The sequence below is a fragment of the Akebia trifoliata genome, chromosome 4, assembly GCF_017979445.1.
Source record: "Akebia trifoliata isolate Shusen 1 chromosome 4, ASM1797944v1, whole genome shotgun sequence".
In the NCBI taxonomy this organism is placed as follows: domain Eukaryota; kingdom Viridiplantae; phylum Streptophyta; class Magnoliopsida; order Ranunculales; family Lardizabalaceae; genus Akebia; species Akebia trifoliata.
The window spans coordinates 15863879-15888175 of record NC_141378.1 but is presented as its reverse complement, the minus strand read 5'-3'; the positions used below and the strand labels follow the sequence as shown (position 1 = coordinate 15888175).

The 24297-nt window shown below is 35.1% G+C and overlaps 2 pseudogenes across 1 annotated transcript; both read left to right on the top strand.

The window, feature by feature from the left end:
* Positions 1–9436: 9436 nt before the first annotated feature.
* On the top strand, positions 9437–16124 carry LOC147404129 (senescence-specific cysteine protease SAG39-like; annotated as a pseudogene). The gene is made up of 6 exons (XR_015177703.1): positions 9437–9907; positions 10321–10368; positions 13803–13902; positions 14042–14129; positions 14593–14945; positions 15371–16124. The product of XR_015177703.1 is annotated as a senescence-specific cysteine protease SAG39-like (transcript).
* A 5855-nt stretch (positions 16125–21979) lies between these two features.
* Positions 21980–23214, top strand: LOC147404128 (G-type lectin S-receptor-like serine/threonine-protein kinase LECRK3; annotated as a pseudogene).
* Positions 23215–24297: the final 1083 nt, after the last annotated feature.

The window sequence follows — 24297 nt, the reverse complement described above, 5'->3', positions numbered from 1 at the left end:
ATTTTTTTATGAGAATGATCTTCACATCAGCGAAAATCAGCTCAATTTTTAATTCATGTAAGACAAAATAATTTGGCTATGGTGGGAGTTCCCCTTATTAATTCGTGGGTGCTTTTATAATCACCCCTCCCAAAATTTATTATTATTTATATTTCTAAATTTGCACACACTCTCTCTCTTAGGAATTTTTACAAACGGTTGGTGCACATTTGTCCTAAGGAAAGACAGATGAAGGAAAAACTTCGAAATCAGAAAAAAAAATAAATAAATAAATAGAATTGCAGATTTTTCAAACTAAACTCTTTCTAAAAACATAACCTTTTTAACCCAAACTAAAATCAACAAAAAAAATAATAAATAGAAATGCACACTGTCTGATGTTATCTGCAACACCATATTATGTTATTTATTTTGAAAATAACATTGAACAATTAAGATTTTCTCCGATTGATGTGAGAACATCCATTGAACTGAGAAAATAACCCCATGTATTGCTGATTTTATATTTATTTTGAAAAAAAAAAAAAAAAAATCAGTTCTCTATAAATGATTTAAAAAAAAAAAAACAGAGAGAGAGAGAGAGAGAGTAAACGTAGAGATTAAACCCAAGAACGAAACCTCTGCGTAGATTTCCTTAAAACCTCTTGGCAGAACTCCAATCCTCCTTCGAAAGCAACTGTGGTGTAAGTCTAGTGTAGCAAGAATCTGTTTAAAAATCACTTTTGTGGGTGTGCTTCAAATTGAAGAAATTGTTTGATAGATTAGGATTTTTAAGAAGCAATTGATATTTGATAAGAGGGTCGATGGTGAGTCTAGATTTCTACAATCGGGAAAGAAACAAATAGTAATGCATGTTTCAGCGACGGTCGACACAACCTTTATACGTCGCTATATCATCTTTCAACGACAGCCACTGGTAGAATCCTGAGATAAAAATAGAGTGGCGGTTTCTCAACTAGAAAGTGTTCACTCTTTCAATACTCTGTTGACGTGGTAGGGACTCGGAGCCATAGATCTTTTCCTCGAGATACACAACTGCTCATCAAAATAAGAGTCGTGGTAACGGACTCCCCCATGTGGTATACTCAAAATAATCTCCTAACCTGCTTGTGTATCCTGAGGCAAGAAATTCATGTTTCTATCACATACAAACGTCAGGAGAGTATTTTGAGAATGCCACGTGGGAGAGTAAAAAAATAATTACTCAAAATATAATACGAAGAACAATTCCAACGTAAATAGGCATATCTATTGGGAATATTTGCTAGGCATTTTACGGTGGAAAATGATTTTACCTATTCAAGGGGGGTCTTCACTCCAACCGTACTAGTCAAAATGACTTTTCACAAATTTCGTTATAATAAAATATTTCACAACTATTATCATTTTTTACCACCAACAAATAGAGAGAGAGAAACTTACCATCTTCTTATGGGTCTCTCAATTTCTCTCTCTAAAATATTCTAAATTAGAGAATCAGAACTCGAGTATGTTGAAGTACTTTCAAAGGACTCTGACTATGTAAAATAACAGTTGGGAGAGCTGTTCTAAATAATTATAGATAAATCTTTAAAATTTGTAAGACAATACCTCTTTAAATAAGCTACAAAATTGAACTACCTTCCTAATAGTAATGATAACTTTAAGGCTTAAAATGAGTTGGGTTCGTCATGTATGGATCCCACACAATCGAATTAATTGTTTTGGGTCAAACAATTTTAAACCCCCTCCCACACACACGTGTATCAATTTATTTTAAGCAAAATCTCCAAAGGTGGTCAAAAGGGGCCTTAACCCAACACTTGTTGGTTGAAGATATATATCTTTAAATAAATAAATATATATATATAAATATATGGGTCAGGTTCAAACGACACACATTGCAACACATATTGCAACAACGTGTTTTGTCTTATATGAACAAAAATGTTTGGAATGGACTGAATTTTTGTGAGGATGATCTCTATGGTGAGGAGATCATCCTTGCCAAAAATCAGCTCATTATGAAACTTCTAAACCATCCAATTTTTGTTGAAAAATTATAGACCATCCAATTTTGTAAATCAATTTTGATGGGGTTAGAAGTTTTGGAATGGGATATTTTTTGCCAGGATGATCCCCTCATCACAGAGATCATCCTCACAAAAAATCAGCCCATTCCAAACATTTTTGCCCATATAAGACAAACACATTGTCGCAATGTGTGTTGCAATGTGTGTCGTTTGAACCCGACCCTATATATATATATATATATGGGTCCCGTTCAGCAACAAACATTTTGGCAAAACATTTTTCAAAACATGGGTTAGAGGTTTTGGAATGGGCTGATTTTTGGTGAAGATGATCTATACGGTGAGGAGATCATCCTCACCAAAAATCAGCCCATTCCAAAATTTCTAGCCCCAGTTTACAAGTTGAAAAATCGTGGACCGTCCATTTTTTGTAAACCATTTTTGGTGGGGTTAGAAGTTTTGGAATGAGCTGATTTTTGGTGATGATGATCTCCTCACCGTAGAGATCATCCTCACCAAAAATCAGCCCATTCCAAAACCTCTAACCCATGTTTTGAAAAATGTTTTGCCAAAATGTTTGTTGCTGAACATTTCCCTATATATAATTTTCAAAGTAATATATCATTTGGATCTAAGTGGATATGGAGATGGATCTATATCCGACACGGTTCTAACTTGAGTTAAGGGACAATAACCCACATACAACCCATTTTTTTTATTTGGATATATTAGAAAGAACCAAACCCGCTAATTCAGACTTGGAACACTTGAATTTAAGATAAAAATCTGTCTCATTTTATGGCCTAGATAACCCATACTTCCTAACAATCTAGAAACAACTGCATTCCTAACAAGTGGAAGGATAAGACTAAATCCCCTTAATTGAAGCAACTGTAGAAAAAAAATTAGTTGAGGTTGACTGAAGAAAAAATCTTTTGATTGAAGATAAGATCTTCGTGGATAGGTACATATCATTGCCACTCCATTGAAGTCTGACTTGTCCTCAAGTTTCCAAGGCAGGAAAATGACCAATCAGGTCCTCATACTTTTCCCAAGTTGAATCTTCAATTGATCTGTCTTCCCATTGAACCAATACCTTAGTGATTGCTTTATTGTGGTATTTGAAGATTCCACGATCTAAATCTTAATAGGTACCCAGACCAATGTCATTAGATCTGTGATGGGTAGTTGAGTAGTCATGATTTGAGAGGTTTCTCCAATTTTCTTCTTCAGTAAGGATACATGGAAAACTTGGTGTATTTTTGAACCCATGGAAAAAAGACCAGTTTGTAAGCAACAGAGCCAATACATGCTTGAACCTGGAATGGCCCATAAAATTTTGGATTGAGCTTGTGTGAACTGCGATTGCAGCTTATGGATTGCTATTCGTATGGCTATGAACAGAAGTCGTGCAAATAACCTTAAGTAATGCTCAATAGAGCAATTGACCACTTCTGTTCGCCCTTCAGACTGTGGATGATAGGTTGTGCTTCGACAAAGCTTTGTTCCTCTGAGTTCAAAGTAGGCTTCCCAAAATTTACTTATTAGTTACAAAGATCGAATCTCAATCACATATTATGGAACGAGGCATTCCATGTAACTTCGCAACAATTTGAACAAAAAATTTCTACTACCATAGAAGTTGTATAGGAATGTGTTGTGATGAAAAAAGAGTCGCCTTGCTAAATTGATCGGCAACAACAAATTTTGAAGTTTTATGATTTGAAGAGGGAAGTCCATCAATGAAATCCAAGGACACGTCAGTCCAAACATCTACTGATTTGGGCAATGGTTGTAGCAAACCTGGAGGAGTAATCGTTTCAGCCTTTTTTCTTTGGCACACTTCACATTCTACTACAAATCTTTGAATATCTCTTTTTATGGCACACCAATAAAAATTTGCGGAGATGCTCATGTAAGTAGGTAAGAATCCCGAATGTCCAATGGGAGAAGAGTGAAATTTTTTGAATGTCTTGGAACGCCACGTGGAGGAGGATGGTACGATTTTACGACCCTTGAAACGTAAAGCATTATCTTGGAAGGAATAATGTGAATATCTCTTTTATGGCACACCAATAAAAATTTGGGAAGATGACATGTAAGTAGGTAAGAATCCTGAATGTCCACTAATGGGAGAAGAGTGAAATTCTTTGAGCATCTTGGAATGCCATGAAGAGGAGGATGGTATGATTTTATGACCCTTGTAACATAAAGCATTATCTTGGAAGGATACATGTGAAAATAAAGAAGGATTCTCTTGTAGCTTTTTGATGATTTATTGGAGGTCTTTATCCATGAAACATTCCTTATTAATCTCGTCTAAGGACGCAAATATAGGAGTAGATAGAGCATGTACCACAACTTCATCATGAACACTAGACAAGGTATCAACTGTAATATTTCCTTGCCTAGTCGATATACAATCTCATAGTTGTACCTGAGTAGTGTTGTGAGCTATTTTTTACTTCTCCAAGGTGGTGAGGCTTTGTTCTACAAAATGCGTGAGTGTTTGGTGGTCAATTAGAACTCATAAATATCGTCCCAACAAGCAAGGTCGTCATTTTGAGACAACTTTACTTATTACTCCACAATTAAAAAAAAAAAAATCAATAGTTGAGAAATAGTAAAAGTTAGGGTGCCAATAGAAACTCTCTATCGCTCTTTGAATTTTTATCTGTTAGATTTCGGATTTTATGTTAGCCTAATCCTACTTGTAAACAACTGCTGAAGTTGTTTGAGTATGTCATAAATCCTTTGTACTGTTAAGGTAATAACTTGAACCAAACTTTTGTAATGTTGAATGGTGTGTCTTAATCTTTAATTAGGGTATAATAAACAATTTGAGAATTGTGGTGTGATAAGTAAAAGTTGGGGTGCCAATAGTAGCTCTCTTGATTGCAACGATGGACCCATTCTCATTCATCGTACTTAAGTGTTAGGATTGAGGTCTACCCCGTAAAAGACTCAATATAATTTTAAATGGCGGGACTCGCCAGTCTTCCAAGTCATTCATTGCCCTCCAGGCTTCCACTAGACTTAAAGGCTAGGGTATGTTTGATTGCATGGAAAGTCACTTTCCATGAATTTGAAATCCATGGAAAATTAGTAGTGGAAAATAGGTAGGGTTGGAAAATCAAATTCCATTGTTTGATTTCACTTGGATAAAATCATGGAAAAAATATGAGAAAAAAGAAAAAAAGGAGAAGGAGGAAGAAGATGAGAGGAGGGGGAGAGGAAGAAGAAGATGACAAGGAAGAGGAAAGGGGAGGATGTGGCGACGGTGACGGCGAAGGCGAAAGTGGCGGCGGCGGCGACGGTAGCGGCGGCGGCGGCAACGGAGGTAAGTGAGGAAGATAGGGGAAAACGTGGTGATGGTGGTGGTGGCAGAAGAGGTGAGGGATGGAGAAGAAGGAGAGAGAGAGAGAGAGAGAGAGAGAGAGAGAGAGAGAGAGAGAAAAGGTGGTCGGAGACAGAGCCGACGACGACGATGACGATGACGACGACAGCGAGGTTAGTGTAATGGTGGTGGTGGTAGTGGTGGTGATAGTGGTGATGGTAGGGAAGAATTGAGGATGGAAAATATGGGTGGATTTCATTTTCCCACCCATATAGGTGGGAAAGTGAAATCCATGATTTAGTGGACTTTTTGAATGGGGTGGAAAATGATTTTCATTTCCATGTGCAATCAAACACTTGAAAAATGTCATTTTCCATGGAAATTGATTTTCCACCCTATTTTCCATGTGCAATCAAACATACCCTAAGATTCGGCTCGGTGTCCATCAGGTCAAGTCAATTTGATGAATAATGAGTCAACTCAAGTATCTCAAATAAACATGTTTTATATTAAATGTGTATATAAAAAAAGGTCGTTGTTGGGGACTTCTACAAGTAACAACTATTTCTACATCTCTCGGATGCTATTCATTTTATAAGACCCAACAGCATCTGTCGGTGTCGTAGAAAATATAGAAAATGTATCATATCCAAGTAAGAAATCGTTTTTGCAATGTAAGATGAGGAATGATGTTTATTTTATTATTTCCCACTAAAGGAATTAGAAGAAAAAAAAAAAAAGTTTTACTCGGTTGAGTTAAACAATCATCTCAAAGAGTAATTACGAAACTGAATCGAGTTGACTCATCCAGTTTCATGACTAAGATTTTGGGAACTCATTCTTGTTCAATGGTGGGCTGGCCAGAATAAAAATCATTGATTTTTCAACAATTAAGCTTTTTGGAAGGTGGAAAAAAAAACACTTCTCTTCGATTTTTCTTCCTGACTTGTCAAAAACGCTATAGATTTGGTCTTTTTTCTTCTCAATTCTCTTCCCTTTGAGACAGAAGAAGAAACTGCACAAAGAAGCATCTTCCTTAATGGCTTCTATCTCTATATTTCTTCTTCTCCTCTCTACATTTTCTACTGTAACAGCTCGACAAAGATACTCCAACATAAGCTTAGATTCTTCCCTCTCACCCAACACCAACCTCACCTCAAGGCTTTCCCCTCCAGGCCGATTCACCTTCGGATTCTACCCAATATATCAAGATAGCTTCATCATAGCAATCTGGTTTCCCTGAATTCCCGAAAAGACCATTATATGGATGGCAAATCGAGATGCTCCTCAAGTTTCAAATAATGTTACATTGCATTTAACTAGTAATGGTGGGTTCCTTCTTAGATCCTCACAAGGCGATGACAAATCCATTACCGATATTTCTGAATCTGCTTCATCGGCTTCAATGCTAGATTCTGGCAATTTCATTATCTATAATTCAGATTCGAAAATCATATGGAAAAGTTTTGATTATCCAACCAACTCAATTGTGCAAGGCCAGCATCTCGTGGCGGGGCAATAATTGTTCTCTAATTTCTCGCAAAATGACCCTCGGCTGAGAAGATTTAGGCTCAAAATGCAGCATGATGGTAATCTAATGCATGATGGCGGAGCCAGGATTTTCCTATAGTGGGGGCAAACTATGGTTAGTTGTATAATGAAGATGAATGGTTTTAAGGAGAGATTAAGAGGTTTCTACTTGGTAGTTGAAGAAAATAATATTTAGGTCATTTTCAATAAATATTTGAGAAGTCGCGGTCAAGAGTCAATGTCATCAATAAAAAATTAAAGAGGTGAGGGAGTGGAGACAAATAGGCATGTAATTAGTTGAAAATATAAGGGAGTCTCAAAGTTGTGTGAGGGCCAAAATTAGAGGGAGGTGAGGGAGTAGGGGCAAATGAGGAGATAGGTGAGGGAATGTGAACAAATGGGGCATATAATTAGTTGAAAATATAAGGATGTCTCAAACTTCTATAGGGGTAAAAATTGGAGGGAGGTGAGGGTGTGGGGGCAAATGGGGAGAGAGACGAGGGAGTGGGGACAAATGGGGCATGTATGTAGTTAATTGAAAATATAGGGATTTCTCAAAGTTTTGTGGGGGCAATTGCCCCCACCAGCTCGTTACTAGCTCCGCCCCTACTAATGCAGTACCCTATACAAACACCTGACACGTACCTATACACATATTGGTCTTCAGGTAATAATGGAATATTTAGTCTACAATTTATTATCTTCATGAAGATTAGGATTATTTTTTATATTTAAGGGTCAGTATATTAAATTATTGAAAAATATTTTTTCTGTGGAAAGCATTTTCCTGAGAAAATGATAATTGCATTTTACGAAAAATATTTCCAATGGGACTCCCAAAAAAATGATTGTTTTGCCTGTAAAACTAAAGTCCAATCTATTTTTGCCATTGTCCCTCCTAATTAAAGGGGAAAAAATTTATAACAAAAAAGTCAATCCAAGATTTTATGAAATTCTTGATCAAAATATCACATGAATCCACACATATTGAGAGTACCCCAGATTACAAAAGTCCCATTAGGTTTTATGTGCTTGGTCTTCCACGATTATGTGAAGTCCTAGATTGATTTTTATGCGAGCAAAATATTTCTTCAATCAAAGAGAGGAAAACATTTTGTTAAGAAATCTATTTTCTCAAAGTTATTTTGAGCAAAAATGGGTTTTCCTGGTAAAATTACTCTCTTCTATCAAACATGCTCTGGCTTGCAAATTATTTTCTTTTCACTGCAAATGTTTTGATGTTTTGTAGTGAAAAATTTACAACTTGTTAGCTACAAAGATATCTCCTGCAAAATTGGTTTTATGCTTGATGTTTTATCCAATTCAATATCATCTAGATGCAAGTGATCCCATTGAATATATTTGAGAAAGATTAATCATCTTTATTGGATTAAATCTCGAGTTATAGTGAAGTAAAAAAAAAAAAAAGAGTCGTGATAATATGACTCCCTAGGTGGTACATTCAAATGACTTCATGATGTGGACAAGTTCGAGAACTGTAGATCTGTATGCCTCGAGATACATGATTGCACATCCCCATAAAAAAGTATGCTCCGAGGGAACCGTATACCTCGAGGCGTACAGATCTATGATTCCTCGACTTGTCCATGCAATGGAGTCATTTGAGTATGCCACATAGGGAGTCATATTATAGGGATTCTAAAAAATTGATGAGATTATGGAACTAAATATTCTCGCATTTATTTCTACTACTTTGTTTATTCTAGTGTAAATGATTTTTTCAGTATTTTCTTATTAAATAAATGGTAGGAAAAAAAATTTTCAAGTTATTCTACCACATTAAAGAAACTATTCAAATTACAAAAATACTCTCCATATTTACTAAACTAACATGGATATGAATTGAATGAACCCCTTTAAATACTTAGTAGAGAAATTTATGGTAGACCTACCTATTGCGATTTAATTATAAAAATCCTTGGAGTTTTGACAACCCTAAGGGTACCTTACTCTATCAAGTTTGTAACCAAGCAAACCTTGGAGTGGTGATCCACGTCATTAAATTCAAATTCTTGCACTTGATTTGTTAGTCCACAAACCTTGGTCTCGATCGTAACTGCATAAATTTTTGGCAACCAAGAAATTGATCTAATGCCAAGGGTTATAGAGGAAAACTTTTAAAAACTTTATAATTTTTTTTTTGTTTTAAAAAATGGTTAGTTTCACCGTTTAATTCTTGTTTTAAATTTGGGAGTTCGTAGCCATCATTTTAAACAACTCGGAGAAAAATCAAGAAGGATTATATATATATATATATATATATATATATATATATATATATATATATATATATATATATATATATATATATATATATGAGTTTTCTTCATGAAGTCTAGAAGTCTGCGGTATTGGATTTGATCATTCATTTGTGCCCAATGACCTTTACTAAGATTTGAAATCTTACTAAATTAGTCATAGTAGCCTAATTCATAAAGTAAGGTTGGTTCAATAACAGACTCGACAAAGGGAGTTTTATCACCTGTAAACTTTACATGCAAGCTCTTGGCACCTTTTATTAACCTTCTTATCATTACGAGAAAATTGAAGAAAAAATTTGTTGGCTTGCCCCGACGAATTTTGAAAACACAAATTTGACGGCCATGAGCCCACAAAATTTACCCAAATTTTCTCCCCTCTCTCATCTGCGTTCCTCGCCCCCCCCCCCCTCTCTCTCTCTCTCTCTCTCTCTCTCGCGCTCTCGCTTTGGTTTCTTTGCGTTTTTCCCCTTCTCTCTCTCAGACTCTATCTCTAATCCGTGAGAAGCTCTCCGATTTGTGAGAAATTTCTCTGTAATTTTTTCCAACTCTCTCACTCTCTCTCAAACACTAACTTTATATGGAAGAAGATGATGAAGACGATGGGGAAGAGGAGCATTGTGTAAATCAGGGAACAACTTTTCGTTTGGATTAGAGCCTTAGACTAGAGAAACAGATCTAGATCTGAGAGTATAGAAATAGATCTAGATCTGGTCCCAAGTGCTCTAGATCTCCAATGTAAATCTTAGGTAATTTTCAACATATTATGTTGTGCTATGTGCATTTTCACTTCATTTCGATTAATTTCTGTTAATACGTCATTGATTTCAAGTTTTTTTTCTCTTTATTTCCATATCTAAGTCTGATTCCTTAGATTTGTGGATTTCTTCTTGAATTTCAGAACTCAGATTTGAGTTTTTGCCTGAATTTTTTTTAATAACAAAATGCAGCGATTTGAATGGCTTTTTCTTCTCTTTGTGTGTGTGCAATTTATATAGATACCCTCATTATTTTGAAGAATTAGCTGAGAAAAATCTCAATCTTTTTCTGTGAGCCCTCCAAAGATGATCTCTTCAGGTCATCATTTCTTCATCAATTTTTCTTCGTTTCTCTTTCTTTGTTCTTTGAAGAAATTCTGATTCCTAATTTGTTTTTAATGGAGGAAGAGGAGATTGATCGAAGCTTGGAACAAAACAAGCGTGAGCTACAGGTTTGTGCCTCTAAGAAGTATATAGATTTCAAATCTAGGGCATTTTTTTAATATTCCAATTGATTCTAAGTTTATTTTTGCTGTTATTTTCTTATGATTACCAGTTTTAATCCATCTCCTAAAAAACAAATTGAAAAAAGCAAGACCTATGTTTAGGTTTATATTGTATGAGATGATTTAGATGAAAATCTCTACCCATTGCATCAGGTATTAATTGATGTATTACTGTTATTGTTAGTTCTATTGGTTTACTGATAGTTCAGATTATAATTAGTTCTACTGTTAGTTGAAATTAAAGTTACTTCATGCTAGGTATATAAACTTGTTGTCATCTGAAAGATATATGGTAATTTATGAGTCTAGTCATGACTAAGAAGTTACATTGTATAGCTCTAGCAGGTGGAGCCATAATAACAATATCCTTTTCCCCCCATTTTTCTTACTTGAATAATATTTGTTTCAGAATTACCACAATTTAAAGGGATGGTCCGAACTTTATAACTTGTAAACTAGTTTTGTAAGATAGAATTTTTAGATTTAGCTGAGTTTTATTGTTGATGATCTTCATGATGAAGATATATAAATATAACTTCTGAAAATGGATTAAATTTGGCTCATCACTAACACACATACATATATGTGTTGGAAATTTCTTTGTTGGTCCCGCATCTCAAATGTGAGGATATGGTTGTCATGGTTCAAATTGGGTGGTCTTTTTCATCAAGGAAACCAAAAATTAACTAGTAAAGTATAGAGAGAAAGATGGGGTATTACTTCATGTTTTTGTAGCCTACACTACAATCTAGAAACTCGAGTATGTTCACAATGTTGTTCGATCTCCAGTTTCTCTTTGTTTCCTCAAATCCCACATATTATTGGTATCAGCCTTAACCTCTAGTTGCCTTGTAGCTTTCTTAAATATAGGGGCGATGTCTCTTCAATGGAATTCATAGCTATGATAGGACCTTGAACTTTAAAATTTCTGAGGACAACTTTAACCCTAATCAGACTGGGATTATGAGTCCTAAATCCATCAATTCAGTTCCTTTTCTTCTTCTATTTTTAACACTTGATTAGAGTTCCTCATCCCCCTTCAGGGTTCCACACTTTCAATTGTAATTTTCTATAAATTGTCCCAAGCACAAGTTTGTTTTCTAGTGGTAGATGACCACACTTTCATTATTGTGTATTCCTCTGATTAGTAAGTTTTTTCTTTCGTAGAAACCATTTTCTCAAGAGCTAGTAGTAGTGATGACTATATAATTCAGCTTTCTCTGGTTTTATTCAATTTCCTCATTTCTTTGTTTGAATTGCCATTGTTAAATCTTTGGTTTTGTGATGTGGGAATTGGACTATTAAGCTTGTGTTTTGTTTGCTTGGGTATTTTTCTTCATGCAATGTATGATTTCCTTATTTCCCCCCTGCTTTGTATGCTTTGTTTTGATGTAATGAGACACATTTTGTTTTGCTATGTTTTTTCGTCTCTCATAAGTTTATTCTGATTTCCACCAGAGTTAGTGATTGCTCCATAATCATTGCTAGATTGTGGAATGTTGAAATGTGTGTTTGGCAATAAAGCAAGATTCTGATTTGCACGCGTCTTAGTATTTTTATTGAACTGATTTGCGACAATGTTGTTGCAATGATTTGCACCTTTTTGATTGCGAGGTTGATTTGGATTGGAAGTATAAAGTGCAGTATGACCTTTAGTGTCGTTAAATGGTTGCATTGAAGATGGATGACTCCAATTGATGAGTTGTTCATGTGTGAGCAACCGAGCACATAACTCATTAAATGTAGGCGGTTTTGCTCGATTTTCAATGGTAATAACAAATTGTTCATAATCTGAACTTAATCCATTCAATGTGTAACCAACAAGATCAAAATCTGATACCTTTTCTCCTATTGCAGCTAGAGAATCTGATAGGGACTTAATTTGTTGAATGTATTCAATCACGAAAGAAGAGCCTTCGTTGATGTTTTGTAGTTGACCCTTGAGCAGAGTTCTACGAGCCGTAGATTGTTGTCTGAAGAGTTCTTAAAGTATGTCCCACACATCCTTGGATGATGTGAGACCAAGTATTTGAGTGGAGAATCCTTCAGTAAGAGTGTCATTGATACAACTTTTTATACAATGGTCATTTTTTCGCCATGCGACGTATAATTGATTTGGCTTCACTGACTGAGAAGGATCAGAGGGCTCTAGAGTTTTTGAAGGGGTTGTTATAGATCCATTAAAATAGCCCAATAGGTCAGTGCTGATGAGAATGTATTCCAACTGATCTCTCCATAACAGATAGTTGGAAGTGTCTAGTTTAACAGAGACAAAGCTTGCAATGTTGTTGATTGGAAGAGAGAAGTGAGTGGAGCATGAAGAAGAAGCCAAAAAATAAAATAAAAATGGAAGAATATCTGGCAGGCTCTGATACCATAAAATAAAATAAGTCTCTGAGACAGATTGTGAGACCCTTTACTCATTCTATAAATAGATGGTACTGCCTTGTATGGCAATAGAAAGTTGTTACAAGAGATAAGTTCAAATAAAATGGCTTTGTAGAGTCTAGAGAGTATATGTTATTGCTAAAATGGCTTCATACTTAAGGTAAACTACAGTTTTCCCGGTTCATGCCTGGTTGATATGTTTGTCAATGGCATGCACATCATTCTTCATGTGTTTCTGTAGATGTGTTATATGTATTATATTATGAATGTATTTGAGTGTTTGTTATATATATATATATATAGATGTAGATGCATTATTTGTTATGCATATGGGTATGTGCACGAATACATCTGATCATGGGCCTGTGCCTTTTTAAGTTCCCTTCATTTTATTGGTTGGTTAAGGGTGTGGGTACCTGAAGTTATTTGGTTCAGAACATTATTTATGACCTAAGATCATTAACTTACTTGTGTTTATTGATGATTTTGATATGCTCTTTTACTTCTTAAAACATACTGAAGAATAGGATTCTCCTATTTTGTAAAGATCTGAAGTTATTTGCTTTAGAACATTATTTATGACATGAGATCATTAACCTTCTAATTTTTATTGGTGATTTTGATATGCTTCTCTTTTACTTCTTAAAACAATTGAAGAATAGGATTATACTGCTTCAATGGTTAAGGAAACACGTTTCTCCTATTTTGTAAAGATTTTGCTATGTGCATGGTGTTATTTATTGAGATGCGCCTAAATCCTATTACAATTTTTTAACTAATTTATATGTCGTGCATGCTTTGGTAAATTTGACAATTTTTTATATCGTTATTTTCATCAGCTCTTGTTGACTTACAAGTATGGGCTTGATTGAGCAAGTAATGATCCATGGATAATGATTCATACTAAACTAGTGTGGTGACGGACCTTTGGTTGATAGGTATTGTCAATTCATTTTAAATTATAGTCATGAGAGTTGTGAGGCCTAATGCAGGGATAAAGTTCATATTAAGCTCCATATTCATGATGTCACTTTGAACTGAGAGCTAGTGAACAAACACATACAACCACCACCAAGAGGGGGGAGTAAGCCAGTGTGTGGATCACATTCCTCTTTGTGCATATTTCCGTTTGCAACCATTGTCAATCTTTGACATTAACACTGCAATGGTTCTTCGATTACCGAGTGTTATTGTCGTTGTTTGTGATTTTGGCTTTTATCCATCTCAGCAGACCGAATGCTTTATGTTCTTCTTTTTCATCATCTTCATCGACAACACTCCAACAACTGGGCTGTTCTTATCTGCACCTCTCGTTTCTGGTAACCATCTTTGTTCACTTTATCTCACTCAATCCAACTAACCATACCTGTGTTTTATTTTTCATGATTAACAAACAAAACCCATCCTTTTTTTTTGTTTTTTTTGATCGGTAGTTTTGAAATTCATGTTTAATTTTTCTTGTTTACTATCAATTACTTTTGAATTTGTGTATGAGAAGTGTAAGAGGAAAGATTTTCCAATATTTTGTTTGATGTAGAAAATATATTATTGTCTCATTAAAGGTTTACACATCTCCTGTAATCCCAATAGGATCTCCCAATAATTAAGGGTCCAAGTAGAGAACCAAAGTTATTTGGGATACCATCCTAGACAAATTAAGGCATAGTCTGGCTTCCTAGGAAGACCCATTACTTTTCCAAAGGTGGGAAGATTGTGTGTATAGACTAAATCGACTTTGGAATGTTTTTCTCACAAATCTCTTTGCTCAATTCATATGGCCAGGACCATGAAGAGTTTCTTTCAACTAAGCTTGATGGCCTACTTCAGCTGATGATTGAAGTGCTTCCTTCCTGTCATTTTTCTGCCAAACATCATAGACTTGACTGCTTATACTTCTTAATCACCCATGTTTTTTATTGGTCCGAGGTAAGTCACCACCCATCTTTCTTATAATTCTGTTATGTTTCATGCTTGCCAAGTATAGGGAAGTTGTTCCTATGGATATCAAATCTGCAAATTGGCTATGACATTTTAGTGAGTAGGCTGCACAGATACATATGCATACAACGAAGAAGATGAAACAAGGCTGATGTTTGAGCTTATAGTTCTTTGGTTACGTGGTTCTCTATGGAAAGGTGCTTTCTCTCTATAAATGTTAACTCCAATGTCATTTGCACTATGGAGTCTAGTTCTTGTTCAAATGTGGCTTAGTGTCATAGGTACGTTTTGAATATTGAATAAAAGATTTGAGGCATCGTATAAAACTGTCCCTTCTACTCTTTCTTTTAGTTAGGTAAACTGGACTTGAACCTATGACCAAAGGTTTCATTGAATATATCATGATGTCCAAAATTTTTAATTTGATAACTAAAAATGTCCTAAGAAGTTGTTATTTACTAAACGCTCTATGGTTTATGGAAGCGTTTTTGTACACAACCCAAGAATGTGAATTTGGTTTCTGTCTCACAGTTTTCTAACTTGTATGGAAGTTTTTGTACACAACCCAAGCATGTGAATTTGGTTTCTGTCTCATTGTTTTCTAACTTGTATGGAAATGTAGGATGTTGTTGGGCATTCTCAGCAGTGGCAGCTATGGAAGGGATTAACCAGCTCACAACGGGTAAGCTGATCTCTCTATCTAAATAAGAACTAGTAGACTGCGATACTAGTGGAGTGGACCAAGGATGTGGGGGTGGTCTTATGGACGACGCCTTCAAATTCATCCAACACAACAAGGGCCTCACTACCAAAACTAACTATCCTTACGAGGGAGTTGATGCTACTTGCAACACCAAGAAGACAGCCTCATCGGCAGCTAAAATCACTGGGTATGAAGATGTTCCAACCAATAGCGAGAAGGCCCTATTGAAGGCCGTGGCAAATCAGCCCGTGTCTGTGGCTATCAATGCTAGTGGATTTGGCTTTCAATTCTACTCGAGCGGTGTTTTCACTGGACAATGTGGCACTGATCTAGACCATGGTGTCATTGCTGTTGGTTATGGGACGAGTGATGATGGGACCAAATATTGGTTGGTGAAGAATTCGTGGGGCTCGAGATGGGAAGAGGAAGGACACATAAGAATGCAAAGAGATGTTGATGCCAAGGAAGGGTTGTGTGGTATTGCCATGAAATCTTCTTACCCTACGGCATGAAAGTAATCGATAAGTACGATGGAAAGAAGAGGATTTGGATTCTCAGCTTGTTAATCCCTCCCTCCTAAGTTTCTCCAATATATGTATGACTAATGTGTGTGTTAAGAGATTTACATGTATATTAATTTTGGGTTATTTAGTTTAATTTGGAGCTTGTTTTATTATTTTTCTTTTTTTAATTTTTTTAATTATTATTTCGTTCATTGTGATTGGTGAATTAGAGGACCGTGCTATTGTTTGTTAAACCTCCAAATTCGACGGTCATACTTTATGGATTTTTTTTGTTTTTTTTGAAGCCCATTGAAATCGCCTCGACCCTTTTCCACTAAATAATGGATAGGAGTCCGATTTGTAAATAGGGGACTTTTGAGAAATGGGAGTCGCCACCTAGTTTAGGTCTAGGAACAAAAATTAACTCCAAATGGATATGGGTCGATCCACGGATCAGAAAGATGGGTAAGGGGTCAGATTACGGGTTTCGGAAGGTGTTAGGCACCGAACCCGCCCGATCAACATGATCGGTTTCTATTACGATCCAAAATCATCCTATGGTCAACATACAAAGACTACATTCCAGGTCACAGTCCAATCATCATTATCAATTTATGTTGGGTTTGCCAAACAAATCCTATGGCTAAAATTGTCCCAACTGTTACATGATCATTCTTTAAATTCCATAAAATATGGAAGGGTTTGAAAAAGTCCTAATTAGCTCCATGATCTAACATCAATTAAGAGATCCCACCTGCAAGTATTTCTCAAACTGTCCAAAATAGAAATTGTTAAATTAGAGCTTAGGATCTCCAAATTGAAATCTGAAGTTTCCCAAATTAGAATTTAAAAAAATATTTGTTGAATTCCCAAATTAGAAATTTCAAAAGATACATTTTCTAAAATAGAAAGTTTCAAAAAATGTAAATTAGAAATTCCCAACTTTCCATGAATGTGAACCTTCTAAATATAAGGATACATAATCTTCTAAATTGAAAAATTTATAAAATATAAAATTCCTAAAATAAAAATTTACAAGTATGTGTCTTTCCCAAAATAGAAAATTATACAACCTCCTATTAGAAATATGAATTTTCCCATGATTTGCAAATAATTTACTAAAAAAAGAATTATATGAATATGAAGTCTCAAATTAGAAAATTATGGATTTACCAAAAATCACCAAATTGAAAATTTATCAAAACAAAGAATCCATGTTACCTTACTTACCAAATTGGAGATCCACAATTACCAACACATACACAATCTCAAAATTTGAGAAAAAATCAGACTCGGCCAACTCTCAAAATAATAGATGAGCTTGAATATCATCACAAATCATACGAATCTAACTCAAGCATAGTGATCATGATATTTAAAGAAAAAATCCCCTAATTCTACTAACATGCAAAATATATATAAAAAAAAATAAAAAAAATAAAACACCTAGAAACTTTTATAAAAAAAAAACTAAAGAATAAAAGATTCTCCTAATCCTATTGAGAAAAAAAAAAAAAAAACAAATAAAAACATAGAATAAAATGCATAAAAAAAAATTCTATTAATCCTATCAATATGAAAAAAGAAATAAATAGAAAAATAAAACCTACGCAAACAAATATTCTCCTCGACCTATCGATTTGAAAAACAGAAAAACATAGAAAAACTACATGAACTAAAAGTATCTCCTAATCCTATCAATGAGAAAAAATAAAAAAATAAAAAAAATAAAAAATAAAGAATATGCATAGAGAAAAAAAAATCTATTAATCTTATTGATATGAAAAATAAAAGTACAAATAGGAAAAAATAAATAAATACACTTACCTATGGAAGGATGAATGGATCGGATTCCTTCAGGTATGATCTCCAATGCTTGTAAGTATCCGTGTGTGGCGAAGGGGATAATGGCCGAAAGAGACGACTGTTGGGAGGGTCGTTGATCTGCGACCTGAGTGCAACAAGGAGAGGCTGTGTTGTATGGACGTGGAGTGATGGGGTGCAGCAGAGAGAGGCTATTGGTGCAGAGAGAGAGAGAGGGTTGCAGGATAGGTGCAGGGAGAGAGGGTCTTGTAGCTGGTGTCCAATGCTAGAGAGAGACTCTCAAGCGTGGGTGATCTCTCTAGAGACATGGTTCCTATCCAAAACAAAGAGAGACATGGGGAGAGGGCTGCTGCTGCTGGGGAAAACGTGAGAGAATGGTGAGAGAGATGATAGGGAGATGAAAGTTGCAGGTTCTGCAATAGAGATTATGAAGAGGGCAGCAAGGAGGGCGTTTTGGAGTGGGTTTTGCAAGTTTAATGGGGGAGCAAAAGGGGCAGCATGGAGTCGTTCTCAACTAGAGAACGTGAGGGAAAGGGAGAGAGTAGCAAGAGGACGTGGGGAAGGGGTGAAGGAGAGATGAGTTGGAGGTTTTAATAGGGGAGAAGACAATGGACAGCAGTAGGACGCCTCAAGGGAGAGCTTGGCTGAAAAAATAGAGAGAGAAGTGGGCTGTTGAATCGATGAGTCGAAGCTGTAGAGGAGCAGCCGAACGTCCGAGAGAGAGAAATAACATAGAATGCAAAGAGAAGAAGAGACATTGGTGAAGACGTTGAAGGAGAGAAGAACCCCCCTCAAGAGAGAAAACGTTCTCTCTTTTATATTCATTTCTTTCTAATTCTTTTCTTTCATTTTTTTTTTATTTGTTACACGTTTTCTACCCCTTTTATTTTATTCCCTTTTAGGAGAATGATGAGCAATATTCCCATGCTATTCATACCATTATACTCTCGAGTTGTCGAGTTACGGTTGATCGGTTTAATTTTTATTTTATCGATTTGATTAATTTTTATTTTGATTTTTTATTTGTTGATTAATTTTTTAATTTTAAGTTTTATTAATTGCTTAGTTTTTATTTTGAGTTTGGCTAAAATTTTAATTTGATTTTAATTTTTAATTTGAGTTTTAATTGTTAATTGGCCATTTGATTTTTTATTTCGTTCCGTTGCTCGATTGAGTTGGATTTGGAATTCGTTAATTTAGTTGGTTGGTTTTCAATTTTTACTTTGATTTTGATCAGTTAATTTTGACTTTGATTTTTAATTTAATTTCGATGAAATTTTAGTTGGTTGAGTCATTTTTAATATTTTATTTTCATTGAATTTTGGTTTTTAACTTGAGTTTAATTTTTTTAATCTTGGATTTGCTTTTTATTAAATTTTCAGTTTGATTCCCATTTAATTTTAATTTAAATTGTTTAATTTTTAATTTGAGTTTTATTTTTTTAATAGATCGAATTTTTAATTGGATTTTTATTTTTATTTTCCTAACGATGGGATCTCTATGTTGAATTTGAAAGTTGAGGGGCATTTTGGTCATTTTTATAATTCTTTTTAAATTTATCTGTTTTCGTCGGTTCGGGTCCTGTTAGACTCGAAATCATATTCTGAGTACAATGGAGGTACTTTTGAGGTCTTTCAGAGGTCTGAAATTTTTGAGGGGTATTTTCATCATTTTGTCAATTTTGCAAATTTTTACGAATTTTAACGTGAGGTTTCTTTCAGTTCCAACGTGATTATTTCTATGTTTCAAAGTTGTATTCTCTAGCGTAGAGAGGTTTCTAGGTTATCGAACTGTGTAGCAAACCTAAGCGTACGTGCTTGCTAAATTGGGTGTAACGTGTAACGATCCTAAGCGTACGTAAATTTCTATGTCGAGTCGTAACGAGTAGGAGATATGAAAATAGTGAAAACGGAAGGAATCAGTGATGATACTCACAAGCCTTCGAGTTTTTTTACGATCATTATTAGGAATTCACGGTAACCGGGTGACGAATTATCGAATTAGGCATATGCAAAAATGGGGTGTCTACACCCATTCTCTAATAATTTGATAGTCTAGGGTCGTCAAAAAAAAAAAATTCTACAAGAAAATATTTGATGGGCATATTTGACGGGATGGTCCGTCAAATTTTGAGAAATTTGATCGGCTAAGACCGTCAAATATGGGCCTTTTTCACATAGTGTATTGGAATTACAAACATACCCATCAAATGAACTTTTCAAATTAAAAAACACCACTTTTTACTATAACATACTTATGGATTTAAAAAAACCTAAATCAAATATATAGTAACTTGCATATTGAACTTATAAAAATTATATCTCATCGAAGAAACTATTGAAATTATAGAAACACTCCTCAATACATAAGACCTTTATTGATATATATTTTTTTGAATTATTGTTTATTCGATAAGGGGTATTTTTGTAAACTTAAAACTAATTAAGACGTTCTTTGTAATTTTTAATATCTTTGACAAGAGATATTTTCGTGAATTCTTATGGATGTTATTGTAACAAGTATTGAAGGCTATTTTTTGTAATTTGAATAATTAATTTGATAAGTGATACTTCTGAAATTTCAATAGGCAAGTTGATGTATCCTTTATGAAGGGTATTTTTTAAAATTCATATGCATTTACTGTAGGCGTATGTAATTTTTGTACTTTTTTTTCTTTAATTAAATTTTGCTGCTTGATTAGCCCGAAAAAAATGTGTTGGGGGCTATTTTATAATTTGAGTAACTTCTATTAGGGTGTTTTTGTATTGAGTAATGATAATCTGACATCCCTACTTGGCATACTCCCCCATACACCCTTAACGTGGCATGTGCCATAATCATAGATTTTTCATCAGGATACACAACAGTATATATTTATGAGGAAGTGCAATTGTGTATCCTGATGAAAAATCTGTGATTCTAGCACATGCCACGTTAGGGGCGTATGGGGGAGTATGCCACGTTAGGGTTGGCAATGATCCGAAACATAACCCATGTCTGAATTGATCCGATTTGGAAAAAAATGAAAAAATCGGATTTTTGGATCAAATTCGGATTGGAATCTTCTATCCGAAATAATTTCGGATTGGATTTGGATCTACCCCAATCCACTCTGAAAAAATTCGATCCGAACATATTTTAATAATTTTTTTTTCTTAATTTTATATAAATACATAAAGATAAAAAGTTAGTCTTTTTTATTTTCCTCTGTATTTGTAGTAGGAAAGTAGAATGTTTATAAAATTTTATTTTCTAATCTTTTTTAACATTGTTTGGATTGAATCGATTTCGGATGAAGGATGAAATGAACAGATCTGATTCGGTTCACATATTCATTAAATCCGTTCGAATCGGATCGGAGTGGTACCAAACTGATCTGTTGCCAGCCTTATGCCACATAGAGGTGTCAAATTATCACGACTCTTTTGTATATTTTTTTTTTATCCAAGATAATGTAGATGAAGGCTTTCTCATAAATTCATATGCATGTTATAATGGCAAGTAATTGATTATCTTTTTATATTTTCTACATAGATACTGTTAGATTCATGTAATTGCATCCAATAATCAAATAAAATTCTATTATATTACAGAAACCTCAAACGAAGGAGATAATGTGACACTAAATCTTGACAGCAATGGTCACCTATACATGCTCAATTACACTGGTTTCAGCATACATAATTTTAGTAATATTGGCGTGTTTCCTTCCAATAATGAAACAATATTCTACCGATTGACCATTGACGAAGATGGGATTTTCAGGTTGTATTCACACAATTTCGATCAAAATGGTAATTGGTCGATCAATGGAATTCGTCGAACAATAAGTGTCATCCTAAAGGCATTTGTGGCCTAAATGGGTACTGTACGCTAATGGATCGAGAATCTCTCTGTCTCTGTCCACATGGTTTCGATTACATCGATGATGCTGAAAAGACCTTGGGCTGTAAGACGAACACCAGTGTGGAAGGTTGCAGAAGCAAGGATGAACGTATCAAATACACCATTTATACTTCAGAGCTGATAAGTTGGGAACAGGATTCATACTTCGTTTCACCATCCACGACCAAAGAAGATTGCAAGGAGACCTGCCTGAAGGATTGCAACTGCGAGGCTGCAATATTTACAAACTCAGAATGCAGAAAACAAAGACTCCCACTGAGATATGAGTGAGTCAAGCAAAGTTCTTATCAACGCAATGAATGTCGTCGACTTTGGGAACAATGGCAATTTCTCCACTACAAGCAAAGTAGCCAAAGAAAGCAATAAAGTGCTGCGAATCAATATTCTAATTGTTAGTATTACGATTCTTACTATTGCTTTTATTGTCATTGGGACAAATGGTGTTCTTATTTATAGCAACGTGTTTGGGCGAACAAAAGGATCTCAGAGCGTCAGGTTAAGTGAAGGGATCTCTCTACGATCATTTACTTATGATGAGCTCGAGAAATCAACAGATGGATTCGAGGAAGAGTTGAGCAAGGGATCTTTCGGAACAGTTTTAAAGGGAGTCTATTAAACAGCCAAAGACAAGAGGGAGTCATTGCTGTCAAGAGACTAGAAAGATTGTTGGATGAAGGAGAAAGGGAGTTCAAAACTGAGATGAGAGTGATTGGGAGAACACATCACAGAAACCTAGTCAAATTGCTCGGTTACTGCCATGAAAGCTCTAATAGGTTTCTAGTTTACGAGTATATGAGCAATGGGTCACTCGCAAACTTCCTCTTTAATCCCGAAAAATGCCCAAATTGGGATGAAAGATTGAGAATTGCTTTAAACATAGCTAGAGGCATCTTATATCTCCATGAAGAGTGTGAGATCCAAATCATCCATTGCGACATCAAGCCTCAGAACATACTAATGGATGAGTACCATTGCACGAAAATAGCTGATTTTGGGTTGGCGAAGTTACTAAAGCCGGACCAAACAAGGACCTATACTGGTATCAGAGGGACTAGAGGGTATGTTGGCCTGAATGGCTTGGAAATATGCCCATAACCGTCAAGGCAGACGTGTACAGCTTCGGGATTGTGCTTTTGGAGATCATATGTTGTCGAAGGCATTTGGAGATGGAGCTGATTGAGGAAGAAGTTGTTCTTGTGAATTGGGTGTAAGAGTGTTTTGAAAATCGTGAGGTGGGTAAGTTGGTGAAGGATGAAGAGGTGGACAAGATGAGGTTCGAAAGAATGGTGAGGGTGGCTTTGTGGTGCATCCAAGACGAGCCGTCCCTTTGCCCTTCCATGAAGAAGATGGTCCTGATGCTGGAAGGGACTATAGAGATTCCAGTTCCTCCTGGTCCTACTTCTTTTCTTAGTTCAATCTAAAGGAATCTTCCATGCATCCTACATATCGTGCTCTTATTCTCGTTCCAGTTCTAGCTTCTAATCCTAAATTAATTCATTTTCTAATTTGTTTTTTATGTTGCACCATAAATTGGCCTTTGATAAATAAGATGAAAACAAAATTTGTTTGTTATGACCCAATTGCTGTAACTTTGAGAAAAATTGAACCTTGGCTCTTTTAGGTCGGATTAATTTGTATGTATCGAAGAATTTTAAAAATATATATGATTAGTTGCTTGTGAAACAATAAAAGCTTTTAGTATAACTATTTATTTGTTTTCTTCCATCAGTATACTTTTTTTAATAGTATTCCAACTAGGCCATCTAAGTAGATCACACATTAACCTTGAGGGGTTGGCGCAGTGGCAATTTTGAACCGATAAGTGGTGAAAGTCTCTAGATCGTGACTTCAATACTCAGTATGAGCATTAATTCCTCAGGGGCCACCCACGCGGACGCACCCTCACTTATTTGATGCTTGTGATGTGCATGTTGAATATTTTCAAAATAAAAAACAGATTTTTTTAGTTTATTTTTAGTTTTTCTTAAGTTAGAAATTTGGAGATTCTTGTGTATGTAAGATTTAGTCCCCCATTACTCACTAGTGAAAATGTGGGGTACCTTATAAGAATCAGTCAAAGTTGGTGCATCGAGGTGGTGTGCCCGCATCATGCAAAAGGGTGCACGTTGCACTTCACATCGTCTTTTTTGAGATTTGAAAGCATTTAACGGTTATGGTTGATTCGTCACATGTGATGGATTGAGTGCGATCTGCACTACACGATATCCGATCAGATACGATTGGTCAAGGGGTGCGTTGGATCAAGTTAGTACTTAATCAAGATCGATCAAGTGTGTTGATTCATGATTGATATCTGATCAGGGATGATCGGATCCTTTAGATCAAGTGGTAACCGATCGGGCGTGATTAGAACCATTAGATCACACAAATTCAACCAATAGGTGTTGATTAAAAATAATAATATACATAAATGACTCATAAATTAAGAGACATTGAATCATGACTCTTAGTTAACAAACACATAAATGACTATGAAAAACCAACTAGAAATTAGATTTCTTTACTAAAATTTTTTTTATTATCAAATTTTCAAGTTTAAGAGGTTGGCATCTTTAGTTTCTAAATATTTTTCAAGTATTCTAGATTAAATCG